The sequence below is a fragment of the Miscanthus floridulus genome, chromosome 5 (assembly GCF_019320115.1).
Source record: "Miscanthus floridulus cultivar M001 chromosome 5, ASM1932011v1, whole genome shotgun sequence".
Lineage (NCBI taxonomy): Eukaryota > Viridiplantae > Streptophyta > Magnoliopsida > Poales > Poaceae > Miscanthus > Miscanthus floridulus.
In genome coordinates this window covers 26,682,804-26,694,964 of record NC_089584.1, presented here as the reverse complement: position 1 = coordinate 26,694,964, position 12,161 = coordinate 26,682,804, and positions in this window count along the sequence as shown.

Here is a 12,161-nt window from a genome sequence, read left to right as displayed (position 1 = left end):
CAGGTAGAAGTCTCTTGCGCATAGATTTCCTTATGTTCCAGATGGGGATCATCTTCCACTTCGACGGTTTTGAAAAAAGATGCAGCCAGACGCTGAGATCACCTTCGGCATCCTGGACTTCGTCGTCGATCAGCTTGGGAACCTGCACCTCCAGGAACCCAAGCCCATCGAGCAGGAGGAGCAACCACCTGCGATCTACATGTTCCTCTCCGGGCTCGAGGACACCGTGGAGGCCGGCGCAGCACATGGATCTCTACGTTCATGAGATCTTTGCCAAGCCAGGAGTTCATCCTCGACAAGGTCTACGACCTTTTGCTGGATCCACGCTGGGTCCCGAGGACGGATCCAACACCACTGCTGTGTTGCATCCTGACTGATTCCCCGATCAGCCTCAGGCACGCGACAGCAAGCTACAGGAATCTGCTCCGCCAAGCTATGACCGTTGCTTCTGATCTCAGGCTCAGCGTCCTCGATAACGGGAGACCAGGGAGAGAGGACATCACGACAATCCAAAGAGATTCATCGGGATGGCAAGCATCCGCATCCTCAACACAATAGTTCCCAAACTTCCTAAAGAACATGAACTTGAATTATGGTACTAAATAGTGGTCATAGCGGTCACTAGCGGTCGCAATAGCGGCTGCGACCTCCTATTGCTACTGCTACGACGTAGCGGTCTATATTTAACAAGTTAGAACACTTAGCGGCCGCTATTTGAGGTAGCGGCTCGCTATAGCAGTCTGTAATATTTCGAGCGGGCGCAATAACAAGATATGGTATGCAACAAAATAATTCCAGCACACTTAAGATATACAGATGATTTAAGTGACCATGAGAATGATGATGTCGTTGATTTTTAACAATGTCAACGAATGATGGTCTTACAAATTATTTATGGCTCTCATAATCTATTTTTTTATAAACTACTATGATATTTGATGACTTATATGTAATATATGAAATACCATATTTTTTCATAATTTATGTGAGACATCATTTTTTAGTACAATTAAATGTTTATTTATACCAATTATTCATGATATATATGCTTAAATTTATATGTAATGGTCATATGCCGCTATTAGAACTTAGCGTCCACAATAGCGCCCGGTATCCACGATCTACTACCTTGACACCAATACGCTACCAACCTACTATACGCAATTTAGTACCTTGATCTTGAATATTTTCTAGACAACGATGGCCGCAAGACCATTCGTCCGCACAACGAACACAGAGACCGCACAACCTGCAATAAGCACGCAGCGCTCCCAGCTTATCATCAACACCACGAATGCGTCAAGAATCCTCAGGCAGCAAAGCCAGGGGCGACGGTTTGTCAAGTCGAGGAGGAAGTGGCAGTGGTAATGGCCCCTTCGGGACCAACTTGGCTCTAGATAATGAATCCCGTTTGTGGAGCTCCCGCCGCTGGGCCGGATCCATCAGTTCCTCTTGCAATTGGGTAAGAACACAAGCAACATCGAAGGTAAAAGGACGCTGCAAGCCTGCAACTGAACAGCACTACGTATGTCATCCCCGTAAACCGTGTAAAACAATGGATCGGTGTTGCGGCGGCCAGCCACGAGCTGGTCCACTAAGCCAGAGAACTTGTCGACATGCTCCGACACAGTACCAGATTGCCGAATGTAAAACAATTGGCGAAGGAGCAGCTCATGATGGTCTTTGCCGAAGTGATCTAACACCAACTGACAAAATTCTCCTCACTATAAGCCCGGAACCTTGGACCTCAATAGACTGAAGCCAACGTGGAGCAGCCCCAGCAAGGTGCACGGAAAACACCTTGATGCACATAGTAGACTTGATAGAATACATATCGAAATAATTAGCGCAGCGACTAATTCAGAGCTTAGGATTGTCCCCATCAAAGGAAGGAAAATCCATCTTAAGCAGCTTGCTATACGACTGATGTGAGCTCTAGAACATTAGAACGACTAGTAATGCGAGCCCCCAGACCCTCGAACAACGGAAGTGATGCGGAACCATTAAGGCCAGTCTCAATGGAGTTTCATGTGAGTTTCATTTGCATTAAATAGGTTGTCACATAGACACTTTTGATGACATGACAGTGTATTTAAGAAGAGAGAGAAGTCTTGACACGATTACCAACTCCCTATGAGCCTTGAAATTAAATGCATATGAAACCATGGAATGAAACTCTTCATTGAGAGTGTGTATTTCATTCAAGTTTCATTTCATTTCAAATGACATGGCAGTTTTGGAAACAACGTAATAAAACTCTCCATTAAAACTGGCCTACGAACATAGTCATGAGAAGCGGGCGTACCCTTGACTGGGAGGTGGTATCAAACCCAGACTTCTGGTGGATTGTTTCAACGCGGTGCCCACTTGGGCCGATGATCGGGTTGCCGGCAAATGACGAACTTTGCCAGAGTCCAAAACCGAGCTTAACCTAGTACAGTAGTAGTGACCAGTAAGAAGGTTGGTGGATTAACCATCAAGATCATGTTATTATATTTACTTCTTCATGCCAATTTGTTCATGCACCAGCAACATGCATAATTTATACAAGATAAAAATATTTTGAAGAACAAAAAGATCATCCATGTAAATACAAACCTTTTGTATTTCTCGTGTTTATCAAAATAAGAAAATACAATAATCAATTTATTTAAGAGTTCTGCTCCGATGGTCCTGTCGATACGGGACCCACCGGATACCCCATAATGCAGGGAGAAGATCTAGTCTACCTAGGATTTCTTTTCCTGTAAACTTAGTAGTAGTATTATTCTGTAATCCTACTAGGAATCTTATTATAACTCGACTAGGACTCTGGCCTCCTGACTATATAAAGGAGGGCAGAGTTCCTGGAGAAGAGAACAGACAGAACACAACGTAACACAACACTTTACAATCAATCCAACACAAAGGCTAACGCCGAACTGGATGTAGGGCTATTGCTCGATCACGGTCGAGGGCCCGAACTAGGATAAACCGACTGTCTCTTACGTTTACCGTCAAGTTCTGCATACGCTGAAGCCCGAACAAACTGCCCCGGGGACCCCCGTGGTAGGCTATCGGTGGTAAAACATCGACAGCTGGCGCGCCAGGTAGGGGCTTTCGGCGAATTTGCATCTGAGAGCTCGACGGACCTCTACAACATGATCTTCTCGACGGGATCAACCTTCATCTTCGGTTCATGGATCTGCGAGGCGGACGACAACGGCAAGCTTCAAGGCCGTCTCCTTGAAGATTCGGATCACCATGAAAACCTTTCCATTTCGGCGACTACGACAGATCAAATCGCCGGAAGATTCACGCAGGTCGTGATATCTGATCCAACTCAGATTTCGTGGATTTCCGCATCCGACTCAAACTCAGGCGCCGCATCCGAGATGGAATTCCTATCGAGTTCTTTCGTGAAACCGAGTTCTTTTCCGAAAGGGCTCCGGAGCGCGGCCTCAGCCTATCAGGAAAACGACTCGGGATACACTGAGAGTCTTTTGAAGAAGTCAGGTCCTTTTCCATTCGGACTCCACAACATGGCAAAATCTTATCGAGCACAGCCCGAAGGATCCCTCGACCCGATGCTGAGAATGCCACTAAAAGGAGCTCAGGAAGGCCTCGTACTAACTATAACATCTCAAGACTGCATCGTCCACTGGCCAGGTTCTGTTCCTGAAGACAGCGGTACCCAACTAGTCGGCACGACGGCTACAGCAATTCTACCCTATCAAGAAGGAGACTCGATCTGCGACCTTGAAGCCTCTACTAAAATCATCAACAACTCCGACAGTGTGGAAACCAACACCAATAACAGAACAGTTCACACACGAGAAGTATTCATGGTTCGCCGTCTTCGATCACCTCTGGTCCCCCCAGAAGCACCCGATATCAGATCATCGGACGAATCTGAGTCCAACATATCACCCTTTATCCAGGGGCACGATGGTGAGACCGAGAGTCAAAAGCAAGTCAGAGAAAGAAGAAACAAATTGAAACAAGGACGCCAATGCCATGCTAGGCAGCGCAAGGAAGCTTGGATTAAGTATGAGTCAGACCTGGCTGAGTATGACAGAAGAAAATCAGAACAAGAAGTCAAAGAAAGACGCACGGTGAATACACCCTACAACAGAATCCGAGAAGCACTGGAAGAACTCGGAGCCACATCACTTCCCAGTGAAAAACAGGAACAACTCCGAGACCTCCTCCAGTCAGCAACCCTAAGGACGCACGACGGAAGAGCCCGCTCAAGACTACCTGCCAGGTCAACATCCCATAGGAAGGAAGATCAAAACCAAAAGAAATCCGCTTCCGAGAGACTTGGACCAGGCGGAAGTCACAACAAAGAAAGTAGAAGGGACCATAGTCAAATTTACCGAATCGAACAACCAAGGAAGATTAGAAGCGAATCACCTATTCAGACATCCCCATAGGACTATTCTCGCCAAGACGACAGTTGGCAGGAAGGAGGTGCCGAATCGGAATACAAAGAAGCCGGAACACACGATAGACTTCCCCTGTTTTGCAAACAGACTTGCTTCAATACGACTACCCCACAAGTTCAAGCCGTCCAACCACTCTAAATATGATGGCAAGACCGAACCAAGGCAGTGGCTCAGAATTTACTCGCAGTCAATTGAACTAGCTGGAGGAGACGACGATATCAAGACCTTATTTTTCCCATGGCACTGGAAACCATGCCCCTCCAATGGTTCGACAAATTAAATCCAGGGTCAATCAGAAATTGAGAAGACTTGCAAAGAGTTTTCTGTGGAAATTTCACTGGTATCATTACGCACCCCATCACCCACGCAGAATTAAAAGGACTCAATCAGAAAGGAGGCGAAACTCTCAGAAATTACTATCGACTGATTTGGCGAACTACGTGCCCAAGTACATGACATCACCGAACGAGAAGTAATCGAAGCCTTCTCTCATAGAATTATGGCTAGATGGCAATTTCAAGACTTCTGCAAAGAAAACCCGAGAAGCAATGAAGAATTCAGACGCACAGTAGAAAAGATGATTACTGCAGAGGAAAAGACACGAGAAAGGTTCCCGGATAAAAACAATCAAGACAACTCTGACAAGCGAAATCATCGAAACATCAGACATCAGGAAAGAAAACGTGGACCAGACAACACCGTGGCGATGGCTGATAAATCAAGAAAGTTTTCCAAACCCAGAGGGTATGACGACATTGAAAATATGCGTTGCATTTTGCATCCTAAGGGAAATCACACCACTGGAAACTGCTACACATTCAACGAGCGATACACGAGAAAGGATAATAAGGTAAACACTAAGGAAGACAATCAGAAAAAAGATGAAGACAACCACGAAGGAAAGGGATTCCAAAAATCTAGGGGGACTAGTAGCAGTAATCTTCAGCTGGAGCTCCAGATTCCAGAAGTAAACATCAAGAAAAGCTAGCTCTATGAACCATCATGGCAGCAGAACCGGCTACTCCAAGATATCTCAATTGGTCACAAGTATCCAATCCAATTTTCAAGAGAAGACCAATGGACTAGCGTAGGGAACGCGGGCCATTATCCACTGGTTCTAGATCCAACTATCGCTGGCATGACTGTCACTAAAGTACTAATCGATGGGGGAGCCAGGACTCAACATTATCTTTTTAGAGACAGCTAAGGAAGATGGGACTACAACTCGACGGGATGATTACACCAACAAGCACCCCTTTTTATGGAATAGTACCCAGGCAAGGCAGCTATGCCACTTGGACAAATCACTCTACCGGTTACTTTTGGCACTCCCTCAAACTACCGAACAGAGTTCATCAAGTTTGAAGTTGCAGACTTCGATTCATCATATCATGCAATCCTCGGGCGCCCAGCACTAGCAAAATTCATGGCAATACCGCATTACCCGTACCTATTGCTTAAGATGCCAGGGCCTAACGGTGTCCTTTCCCTTCGAAGTGATTTGAAGCGCGCTTTTGACTGCGATGTTCAGGCAATTCAAATTGCAGCCAAGGCACAAGCCGCCGATGGTAGAAAAGAAATAGCCACTATCGCCGCAGAAATGAGCCCAGAAGAACTAGAGATACCGGCTAAAAAGCCCAGCATCCTCGCACCACCAAAAGAAGCCGACGTCAAGCAAATCGACCTGGGCACCAGTGATCCCTCCAAAATGGCAACCATCAGCGCCCACCTCTCGGCAAAATAGGAACTCGTGCTCACCAACTTTCTTCAGGACAACAAAGATATCTTCACTTGGAAGCCGACCGACATGCCAGGTGTCCCAAGAGAGTTGGCTGAGCACAGAATCGATGTCAATGAAGGATCAAAGCCTGTGAAGCAACGGCTACGACGATTCTCACCCGACAAGAAGGCAGCAATTAAAAAGGAAATCACAAAGCTAATGGTAGCCGGATTCATCAGAAAAATCCTTCATCCAGATTGGCTAGCAAACCCAGTTCTAGTATAAAAGAAGAACACGGATGAGTGGCGAATGTGCGTCGACTACACAGATCTCAACAAACATTGCCCGAAAGATCCATTCGGGCTACCACGCATTGACCAGATAGTTGATTCGACAACAGGATCTGCCCTATTATCCTTTCTTGATTGCTATTCAGGATATCACCAGATTGCATTAAAAGAACAAGACCAGAGCAAGATATCTTTCATCACTCCGTTCGGCGCCTACTGCTACAAGACCATATCGTTTGGACTCAAGAATGCTGGTGCTGCATACCAAAGAGCTATCCAAATGTGCCTTGGTGATCAGATTGGCAAAAACGTAGAAGCATATGTGGATGACGTAGTAGTAAAAACAAAGAACCCGGACACACTGATTGAAGACTTAAGGCAAACCTTTGAAAACCTGAAGAGGTGGAGGTGGAAATTGAACCCAAGCAAGTGTGTATTCAAAGTTCCCTCAGGACAACTACTAGGATTCTTGGTCAGCCATCGTGGAATCGAAGCCAGTGCCAAGCAAATTCGAGCCATAATAGAGATGGGCCCTCCTCGAAGTGTCAAGATGTGCAGAAACTAACAGGCTGCATGGCGGCCCTTAATCGCTTCATATCAAGACTTGGCGAAAAAGGGTTATCTTTCTTCAAACTACTAAAAAGACAGACAAGTTCGAGTGGACAGAAGAAGCCAACGAAGCTTTCAAAAGACTCAAGATGTACCTCACAACCTCACCCGTTCTCACACCTCCAAAAAAATACGAGGACATGATGTGTACATTGCGGCAACTTCTACTGTGATTAGCACAGCGATAGCCGTAGAAAGAGAAGAAGAAGGGCGCGTATATAAAGTACAATGACCCGTATACTACATCAGCGAGGTACTGTCAGAATAAAAAATTCGGTACCCGCATGTGCAAAAACTACTCTACGCCCTCCTGATCACTTCACGCAAGCTTCGCCACTACTTTTGAAAGCCACAAGATTACCGTGGTGACAGATTTCCCACTCGGAGACATCCTACACAATAAAGACGCAACAGGGCGCATATCTAAGTGGGCAGTTGAACTTGGTGCTCTCAATATCAATTTCACCCCACGGAAGGCAATTAAATCTCAAGCCCTTGCCGATTTCGTGGCCTGAGTGGACAGAGATTCAACAACCCATGCCAAATACCATCCTTGACCATTGGAAGATGTACTTTGATGGATCGCTCAATCTAGGCGGAGCCGGTGCAGGCGTTCTCTTCATTTCTCTAGACGGAAAACAACTCAAGTATGTCCTTCAGATACTATGGCAAGCTACAAACAATGAAGCAGAATACGAAGCCCTCATCCATGGACTACGAATAGCAATTACCCTCGGAATCAAGCGATTACTCGTATACGGCGATTCGGCAGTAGTCATCAACCAAGTCAACAAAGATTGGGACTGCACCAAAGAAAATATGAGCGCTTACTGCGCTGAGATACGAAAACTCGAAAAACATTTTCAAGGATTGGAAATTCTACATGTCCTACGCGATTCTAATATTGCAGCAGATGTCCTTGCCAAGCTTGGATCGGACAGGGCAAAGGTCCCACCCTGGCGTATTCATAGAGGAGCTATCAGCTCCCTCTATCAAACAACCCGGTGAGATAACCCCTGAACTCCCAGCAAAAGGCACCCAGATTTTGGTAATCACCACCTCATGGACCCAGGTTTTCATCGATTATATCAAAGAGAATAAGTTGCCAGTAGATAAAGCAGAAGCTACCTGAGTTATTCGCAGAAGCAAGAACTACGTCCTAGTAGGGGACAAGCTGTACAGAAGAGCCGCATAATCAGGAGTACTCCTAAAATGTGTCTCGTTTGAAGAAGGCAAAGAGATCTTAGTCGAAATACACTCAGGGTGCTGTGGGAATCATGCCGCTTCAAGAACACTAGTTGGCAAAGCGTTCTGCACCGGATTCTACTGGCCAACCGCTTTGAAAGACGCAGAAGAACTAGTCAGAAAATGCAAAGGTTGTCAAATGTTCGCAAGACAAGCTCATGTACCAGCTCACAATCTCATCTGCATCCCTCCCGCTTGGCCTTTCTCCTGCTGGGGGCTAGGATCAAGTAGGACCTCTCAAGAAAGCAAAAGGCGGTTTTGAGTACATCTTCAGTAGCAAGTCGACAAGTTCACCAAGTGGATTGAATACAAACCACTCGCAAAATACAGCGCAGCCAAAGCAGTCGAGTTCATCCAAGACATTATGCACCGCTTCGGCATGCCCAATCGAATCATAATAGATTTGGGTTCTCCCTTTACAGCTACAGAATTCCAAAGTTGGGCACAGGATTGCGGTTTCGGCATAGATTACGCATTCGGTCGCACATCCAGAAGCCAACGGACATGTGGAAAGGGCTAATGGACTTATACTAGCCAGATTAAAACCAAGATTATATGAAGAACTAGTGGACTATGGATCCAAATGGATTGAAGAATTGCCCAAAGTAGTATGGGGGCTATGGACTCAAATAAGCAGAGCCTCCGGATACTCACCTTTCTTCCTAGTTTATGGGTCAGAAGCAGTACTACCGGCCGACTTAATCTGGATGTCACCAAGGATAGAACAATACGACGAAGGAGAAGCAGAACACGCCCGAAGATTAGAACTCGACAGTACAGAAGAAGTCAAAGTAAACGCTACCCTTCAATCAGCAAGATACCTCCAAGGTTTAAGATGCCACTACAATAAGAATACCCAGCCTCGATCACTCCAAATCGAAGATCTGGTACTAAGAAAAATACAAAAAACTAACGGACGCCATAAACTACTCAGTCCATGGGAAGGTCTTTTCATTGTCACAGAAGTCACCGGACCAGGCACGTACAAGTTAAAAAATGAAGATGGAAAAGAAGTCAACAATACATGGCACATCAGCCAACTAAGAAGATTCTACGTGTGAAAAACAAATCAAGGAAGAATACACGTACAAGCCACAAGAGATCAACATCAATAAAGATGGTGTTCCACGACAATATGTGTATTATTATGGATTTCCCCCAGTTGTTTTCAATAACCATGTAAACGATCATGATCAATAAAGATGGTTCTCCTCGACAACAGATGTCTTATTATGAATCTTCCCGAGTTGTTTTCACTAAGAATACCGGCTGAGAGCAAAAGAGCTGAAAAGATGTTTGAGCCCGCCGATGAGGGTAGCTAATAAGCTGACACCCGATCCAAAAAGCAAAATAGCTGAAATCATGCCTGAGCATACCGGCTGAGAGCAAAAGAGCTAAAAAGATGCTTGCGCCCACCGATGAGGGTAGCTAATAAGCTGACACCCTGATCCAAAAAGCAAAATGGCTGAAATCATGCCTGAGCATACCGGCTGAGAGCAAAAGAGCTAAAAAGATGCTTGACCCCGCTAATGAGGGTAGCTAATAAGCTAACACCTGATCCAAAAAGCAAAATGGCTAAAATCATGCCTGAGCATACCGGCTGAGAGCAAAAGTGCTGAAAAGATGCTTGAGCCCGCCGATGAGGGTAGCTAACAAGTTGACATCCGATCCAAAAAGCAAAATGGCTAAAATCATGCCTGAGCATACCGGCTGAGAGCAAAAGAGCTGAAAAGATGCTTGAGCTCACCGATGAGGGTAGCTAATAAGCTAACACTCGATCCGAAAAGCAAAATGGCTAAAATCATGCCTGAGCATACCGGCTGAGAGCAAAAGAGCTGAAAAGATGCTTGAGCCCGCTGATGAGGGTAGCTAACAAGCTGACACCCGATCCGAAAAGCAAAATGGCTGAAATCACGCCTGAGCATACCGGCTGAGAGCAAAAGAGCTCAAAAGATGCTTGAGCCCGCCGATGAGGGTAGCTAATAAGCTAACACCCGAACCAATCCTAAGACGTTTCTACAACCAGAACAAAGCCAGACAAGCACTCGGCAAATCAAGAAAGTTTGTCAAGATAATGATCTACAAATACCGAGTTGTTTACACGGTGCATATGAAAGCCAGACAAGCACTCGACAAATCAAGAAAGTTTGTCAAGACAACGATCTACTAAAACCGAGTTCTTTACACGGCGCATATGGTAGCCAGACAAGCACTCGACAAATCAAGAAAGTTTGTCAAGACAATAATCTACAAATACCGAGTTGTTTACACAGCGCGGTCAAAAGCATGACAAACACTTGACTAAATCAAAGACATCCAGGCAAAGAAGACAACAACAAAAAATAAAGGATTTTCATTCAAAAAAGAAGTATAATATCCTTATTACAGAGGCTGGAGTACTAAAGTCAAAATACATCAAGCATCGTCATTAGGAGAAGAAATATCAATATCAAGATTGTCTACAATCCTCCTAGCCAAATCTTCGACCTCAGGCTCCATCTTTTCAACAACATCAAGATATTCTTGACTCTTGGCTTCCTTCGCAATCTTGGACAGGGGCATCTCCGGAGCAAGAACCCAGACCTGGGCAAGAACATTTCTGGTACATAGTTGGGCGCATCTCTTCATGAACTCCTGGAAACAGGTCGGAATTTGGGGAATAAACTGAGCCCAAGATTGACCATCATCCGATGGAGTCCGGAGAAGATTGGCTACTAACTGAAATGACTTCCACAAAGCATTCCAGTTCTTAGTAGCCATCGCCAACTTACCAGTCAAGGCTTCAACTATTTTTTGGGCCTACACAAGATCCCTGTCAGCTCCACGCCTAATCAACTTGGCAAGCGCAAGTTCTTCCTCGACATGAATAATTACCTCTTCAGCTCTGTTGTGGCTATTGCGAGCGAGTGTCTTCATTTCCTCAATACCCTCCGAAAGCTTTTGCTTTTCAACTCAGAGAGCTAAACCAGGCACCAAAAACAAGTCAACAGAAAGGAAAATTCAAATACAAGAGGAAACAAAAAGAACCCACAATACCATTACACTCATTCTTCATGGCCTCCACAACTGCATCCCTCTGCTTTCCTGCCTCAACCACCTGGGCACGGAGGGCTTTCTCCTCCTTTTGGTACGTTTGATGCTTGGTCTCCATCTCGGCTCGACAGAGATCAAGCTCTGTTATTAGAGCACTAACCTCAGAAGACAACTTTTTCTCAGATTCAGACGAGAAAAAGAAGCCGGTATGATCCCGAGAAAAAGACTGAGCAAAAAGAGAAAGAGAAAAACAAGACATAAGAACAAGAAGAAAGACAAACATCCAAAGAAAGAACTTCAGAAAAAACTTACCTGGAGCTTTTCACCAAAAGAAGTCGCGAGGGTCCCCCAAGCAGCGGTCAGCTCTGACAATCGATGAGTGGCATCGAATTGTTGCACCACATCATCATCCAGACGTTGAATGCCACTAGGAAGAGGAGCAGAGGGAGAAGCCGGCTGAGGCAAAGAAGACAGGACCAGTGTCGTACCCTAGGAAGCCCCGGCTACCTCCCCAGATGGCTCCACCGCCACGGCCACGGTCACCTCCGGGGCCAGCAAATCAGCAGCAGCGGCATCAGCGGACAACCCTATCACCCTCATAGCCACCTCACTGACAGCACATGCTGAGTCCAGAGACTCAGAACGCAGGGGCATGTCAGAAGACTGAAAAGAAGTCGACTGAGGGTTGAGGGAAGGCGAAGGCCTGCAAGATGATAAAGAAAATCGACGATAAGAATATGAATCAGAGAAGGGGAAAACAGAAGCAGAGAAACATAACCAGGATTCACTCACTTAGCTATCTTCTTTTTCATAAAACCCCCAAGACCAACAGAAGAC